Genomic DNA, 7250 nt, shown 5'->3' with positions numbered 1-7250 from the left:
AGCATTCTTGACACCCACTTGCATACTGTTCACGCAGAACACTAGTATACAATCAAGGGAAAATTGGCTAGAATCCTCTTCGTATCAGCTGTGTCAAAGATAAACTGGTGGGCTTAATGTATTTTTAATCAATTGAATAAAATTCAAATTATAACAACCAATTTTTAATTAAGGGTGGTGGGTAAGTAGAGACAATGGGTTGATTTAACAGTTCTCAACGGTATACGGTACTGAGGGAATAGACATTAAGGTAGATTTCATGGTTAGTTTATGAGTTATCTTCTCAACGACTTGTTAGAGAAAACAAATCTTAGTATCAACCCACATATCCTGTACGTAAGACCAGCATCTAAAATGTTACAGGTTTGACTGATCTTTCGATTCTGCAATCACATCATATACGGGCGCTTTAAGTTAATGGTTTTATTAATTGCTGTTCTATTTGAATCTCAGTATTAAGCTAATTAAGAAATTTACTTCTAAAATTAAATTATCAGTTCAATTAGGAAGAGGTCTTGTACTCTAATTTTCATTTCAATCAAGACGATATCTGCTTCTCTAACTGCATCAGTCCTGTACTGACACACAATAAGTTCTATACTTAAATTCAAACGAAGTACTGTTTTTATTTGAATGATTCTGTTAAATAATATAAACATTAAACAAATCATTGCATTTCAAAAATAGCAATAAAGACTGAAATAGAATGCCGTATTTGACAAGTAATGGAAAAGCGATGTAATGATTCTTCCTGGAATAGTAAATGGATAGCCGGCAGCGCTGCGACACCTCACTACCAATGTTTTGCCACGCCGCAGTACCAAACTGAGCGGATACGTATCAAATGCAAGGGGAGAGTCAGGTCCTCGGAGAAAAATGACAGTAAAGATAATAGTCCGTTTTGTAATAAAGAAACTATAAAAATACTGTTACTAGTCGAGAAAAAAGTGAGAACTGATTGCTCCGTTGAAGTGGTTAAAATGTGCCATGTAATTTCAGATTTTAACTGCGTGTAATGTGATGCTGCGCCGATTCATTCTGAAGAAATAATTACCAAATTATATCTCTTGAAATGCATTTTCTCTCGCTGGAAGGTATTGTATGACTTGGCCGTTAAATACTATTGCACTTTAATTATTGCAGTATCAGCAGGTGAATTAAATGTGTTCCATAAAATGCGATATCGAGCCAGACCAAAGCATGGTGTTTTCGGATGTCGCTGTTTTGAAACCTTAAACTCAAATGCTAAGACCATAGATTATGCAACTACCTTTAGGCGTCTAGAGGCTATGGCTCTATGTCAACTCACTGATTCATAGTTCTGCAGATAATATCAAATAATCATTTATTCATAGTTTTGCTCCTGAATTACATCTTTTGAATCACTCTTTATAAAATATAGAAAGAAATGGTTTTTGATTTATTAACATTACAGTGTCGCCAAGATTTACAGAAATACGCTTTGCTCAGACAGTCGTTTTGGTCATACACCGCCATGGATTTTACATACATCTATAAGCATTTATTTTGGGATTTGTAAATGTTAGAAGAAGCTATTATTTTGGGTCATTTGAGGCTAGGGTGGGAGGGGGGTGTAGTCATCACAATGAAATTACAAATGTTCTTTGCAGGGAGAATTTTTATTGTAAAATAATTAGTAAACATGTTCATGCATGTACTTTTATGAATATACTTTAACACGTGGTATTTTGGGTCAGAATTCAACGTATTGTGAGAACTGATTTTGAGAACTGATTCCCAGAGTTCATCCCGTTGCCACTTAGGATGCTTGCTTAGTAATCTTACAAACTATAGCTTGGTAGTTCTTAAAAAGAAAATTTTTAAACATTTTTAATAATATATATTAAAGTAAATCTATGTTAAACTTTGAACCCCTCTTGGGGCCCCAGTATTAGGCCGGTGGTCAGGCCTATATTGATTACATTATTTAAGGATGCTTGAATAGTAATCTCACAAATTGAAGCATTGTAGTTCTTGAGAAGAAGATTTTTAAACAATTTTTGTGAACCCCACCTCAGGCCCGAATTTTTTTTTTTACTATATAAACAAGCTTTGTGTTAATATTGGCATTTCTGGTGCAATGGCTATGAAGAAGAAAATTCTTAAACATTTTTGTTATGTATCTCTATATTAAAATTTGAGCCCCGCCTAGGGCCACAGTTTTGGTCCGAGGGTCTCGATTTTTACAATTTAGAATCTTCACTATAAAAACAAGCTTTTGTTTAAATTTTGGCATCACTGGTGCAGTGGTTCTTGAGAAGATTTTTAAACATTTTAGCTACGTATTTCTATGTTAAACTTTGAACCCCGCCTGGGGCCCCAGTTTTGGACCGAGGATCACAATTTTTGGAGTTGATTTTAATCAACTCTCCTATGCAGTCACACAGACAAACCGAAAGTGAAACAGTGTTTGGACCTCAGCACAAATCATTGCTGCTGACAAGACTTAGTTCTTGAAAATAATTGATAAACTCGATGTCATGTATGCTAAAGCATTGTTTTTCAAGGAAACTTATTTATAAGTACCTTCAAAATAGTCAGATTTTAAATAGTACGAACAATTTGAATATTTTTGTAGTCGTATGTATTCCTACGCCAGAGTTCAATATAGTCTCGTCCAACTCGACGCTCGGCTGTCTCCGTAAATTCTTGTCGGAGATTTACGGTGTCAGCCGAGCGTTTGGTTGAACGAGACTAGAGTTCAATATTGCTTGGATCCATACAATTTTCGAGAAATATTTCCATCACTGATACATAGTTTGATTGAATTAATTTTATCTTTAAATATTATTTAACATGATTCATATGGGGGTTTCTCGACATTCTTGTCGAAAAAGTCCAAAACTCCATATAATAAAAATGTGCGTAATTCAAATTAGAAACTATATGTACTTGTCATACAAAATAACGTATCATTGATTTTAATATAAATAAACATCGACAAAATCAACTCCCGTCAGTTCTTCAGTACTTTGATTACAGTTTAGAATCTTCACTGTATAATCAAGCTTTTGTTTAAATATTGGCATTTCTGGTGCTGTGGTTATTGAGAAGAATATTTTTAAAGACACACACCCAATAGTCACTGTTCCGCAAAAAAGGGTGACGCCCTTTATTTTAACAAATCAGAACTCCCGTCCCATAAGGATGCTTTATTCCAAGTTTGGTTAAATTTGGCCCAGTTGTTTTAGAGAAGAAGTCAAAAATGTGAAAAGTTTGCAGAAGGACGGACGGACGCCGGACAACAGGTGATCAGAAAAGCTCACTTTAACCTTCGGTTCAGGTGAGCTAAAAATCAATCTATTTGCATGAAAATTTAGGAAAATGGTAATTTTAGCCAAATCTAAATTTTGCATGGTTTATAAGTTCCAATTTTGGCATCCTTTTGTAGAAACTACAAAAAATATACCAGCTCAAAATGGGTTTATAAAGAAAAATTTCATGTACATGTATATACCAACACCGACATATTTACTTTATGATCACTCGAAATCTTTAGACCTCAAAATTTTGGTTCCCCTCTGTATTTGAAATACATGTAGCTCGATTCATCAAGCAGTACAACTTGCTTCTTTATAAACGTGTACTGTATTTGTTGCTGATTTTAAGGAAAGCACCCGTGAATACATATTCCTCTTGACGAGGAATATAATCCCAAACCGACAAGTCGGTGACACGGAGAGGGTCTTCCAGTGTGAGAGAAACATTGCATTTCAAAATGCTTTCTGTCAATAAGAGCAGGAAGAGCAAAATCCCAGGGAGTCTGAAACCGAATTGATTGTTACGTAATTTTCTTGTGCATTGTAAAACTAGATTATCTAAACTTGATAAGCCCAACGGATCTGTAAACTTACACAGGCATGTATGTACAAATGTAATTTGTGATAGAATATTAATCATTTCAGCATTTATGGATTTCCCGGTGTTTTTTTGATAAATCTGCAATGTAATGTCATCTCTGGAGATCCTGACATTATGACATTACAATTTAATTTCTGTATAACCTGGCTTTATAATGCCATCTCTGAAGAACCTGACATTATAATTTAATTTATAAATGTAGAACCTCACATGATAACCGCAACTGATGTAAGATTGGTGTTACTCTTGGGTTTACTCTTGATGCCCAAAAGATGGAATATCTACGTTAGATATCATTTGAGGATGGAATTCTGATCCTAAATGATCTTCTGTGACTGTATTTGATATTTTTTTTTTTACAAAAATATGCTATTGTTAAGATGCAATGTGCATCTATTCATCAATTGTTTTTGAAACGTACGTTAACTGCAATCTAAAGCATATTTACTGAATGTCGCAATGTTTGAAACATTTTGGCAATTTGCATAAGTAAAAATCAGGTGGCTCACTACGCCACAAAATAGTTCAAATAGTTTCAAACCAGTAGAAAATTATTTGATTATGATAGATTGCTTGAGAAGTATATAAGTCAAAGAGGCGAGAAATATGCAATTTTAGATTTAAAATTATGATTTTCAAAAATTTAATTCATTAATATAATCATAAGCTTCATGCAGATTCAAACTCGAGGTCTGCGAAATCACTGAGCTTTATCATGATATTCAACCGAATCAACTGATACAAACATTTACGAACAATTACATATACAAATTATTTACATCGCCATTTTTTCACGTTGTGTCTAAAAAGTATAAGTCTTGGTGAAGTGATCGAGGTACCTTAACCGCATTAAATTGTTGTAAAAAGTATTTGATTAACGATTAATTTCAGAGTTATGAATCTGTAATATATTTTGACAATAATATCCTTTCAAGCCAAATACTGACAATATTCCTTCCGATATTTGTATACGGAGTGACATTAATTCTGATTTAAGGGGATCTCGGCCGTCAATTTGTTCACTTCATTAGTGTTCGGCGCGGGGCTCAGGCATCAGCCTATCGCCGATAAACCCCCTTAATCCGATAGGACTGTCGACGGCGCGGAAGAGCACGAGCAATGCCGTAATCGTCTTATTTCGTCGGTTGTCAATCACTTTGGCGATGTTTGCTGGAGCACATTCCGCCGTGCCGCAGAATGCGGACGACTGATGATGTTGTTTAGGGCTTTTTATCATACAATTGACAGGCGAACAGTAAACGAATGTAGACATGAAATGCCCTTGCGCCGTTCTTACTGTCAAAGTTATAAGCTTAATGTCAAGATTTCTAGAATCGAGTTTTAGTGATAATACAGGCAGATGGAATATTTTTTCTTGCAACAAATGATATTAACACTTAAAAAGAGAATTTGTTCTTGAGCGGCGTTTGTTCGTTTTCGTGTCTTAATTTACACTTCTATGTATATAGAACAACCTTAATTGTTTGCACATAAGAGCTATATAAATAAAGAATAATTTATGTTTCTGTTTTACGTACATTAAGTTTAGTATTTGCAGAAAACAAGTGCTCGTACATTCCTTAGAAATATTTTCTTCTGTAATCTAAATATGTGTCATGTCCTTGACTTCCTGCATCCTCTAGGTTTAACCTTTGGCACCATTTATAATGGAAGCGTGCAGTGCAGGGCTTATAGCGGCTGTTCTGTCCCAATCCGACACATATAGGAACCTAAGAATACCTGTGTTTCGAGTGCATTCTCATGCACATCCATCAGTTTTACATAAATTGATATATTAGACTATCAAAGAAGTCTGAAGGTCACAATGGCCGCTTATACAAAGAAGAAAACACTTCATATCAAAGACATTTATATATTTCACGATCGAACCACTATATTAACAGTTTCCCAAACTGTGAAACTCTTAATATGTAGATTAAATATAGATTAAATTAAACATCTACAAAAGTATGCATGGAAATAAAATAAGTAATTTAAGATACTTTATGAATTCAATGTCAGAACTCTACTTTCCGGACAAAAGATGTTCAATTGACAGATTTTCAAGACTTAGTTCATTTCAAAAGTCACTGAAAAAAGTTTCATCTTTCGAATTTTGGAAATCAAACTCTAACTACATCAATTGTTGAAAATAGAATACAATCAAGATATAACACGGCCTCAGACAATAATTTTGGTTATTACCTACATGTACTTGTTGTACAATTTTTTTCATATTCTGCATTCAAAAACTAAAGATTAAACTTGTCCCCTTATCTGACATCAGAAACCATAAGGAATATAAATCATTAAAAAAAAACAACACATTCACAGGATGAAACATTTCGGAAAAAATATTAATCAGAAAGTTACTTAGAATATGACGTAAGTAGATTGGGGCTGATGAGATCGGAACACCATATAGATCAATTCTGAATTCAATATACGTCAGATAACTAGATATCTAGGATCATTAACATTTCCCTCATATAATTCAATAAATTGATAGTCATCAGATTTAATTCTTTGAAAACTTCACATTCCAAGTCGGGGAGGATCGAGCTACGAATGTTGTGAAAACAATTCCCATCTGAATCCTTGCAGATATCGGTGTATTTATTTGTCTAAAATAGTCGATCATTGAGTAAAGTATGTGCATGTTGTTGAAATCTTTGGAATTCGGAAAACGTAACATTTGTTTCTGTAGAGATTCAAGTCTGACAATTATCGGTAACTGATTCCATAACGTTTGATTGTCAAGGACGTAAGAGTGCATCCTATAGAGCGCGCGCCTTTGTCTTGGAATGTTGGAACAACCATGTAACCGCCTCCACGCCGGCGATAGATCAACCCATTACAGCATGGAGCCATCAAAATAATGGGGGACTCGCTGAAAGAACAGACCCCACACCTGTCGGGGAAACTTTTGATACATTCTGGTAGTCTACAGTTATCTTTTGTTGTTTTAAAACATCAGATCATGTTCCCTTTCTATCTTACAGACAATGAAATGGAAATTCCTTTCATCGAGATACAATTAACTTTTTCAATAGATTATTTCATCGCGTGCCATTTCAGAACAGCTTCATCTGAATCGATGATTTCAAGGATTTTCAAAAAAAGAAGCGCATCAATCAAAAGTTCTAAAACAAAATCCCAACTACAGAATAGATTGATTTTGTACGAAAGACGAATAGGGCCACATACAAAAATATTTTTATCTTGTAATTACGAGAAAAGATCTCGTAATAACGAGAAAAGATCTAATTATTAAGAGTTAATTATCTTGTTATTAATACGAGAAAAGATCTCGTAATAACGAGTTAATTATCTCGTTATTACGAGAAAAGATTTATATAAAATGGTGC

Source organism: Magallana gigas, chromosome 5 (assembly GCF_963853765.1).
Source record: "Magallana gigas chromosome 5, xbMagGiga1.1, whole genome shotgun sequence".
In the NCBI taxonomy this organism is placed as follows: Eukaryota; Metazoa; Mollusca; class Bivalvia; order Ostreida; family Ostreidae; genus Magallana; species Magallana gigas.
The sequence above is the reverse complement of the archived record's forward strand: the minus strand, read 5'-3'. Positions refer to the sequence as shown.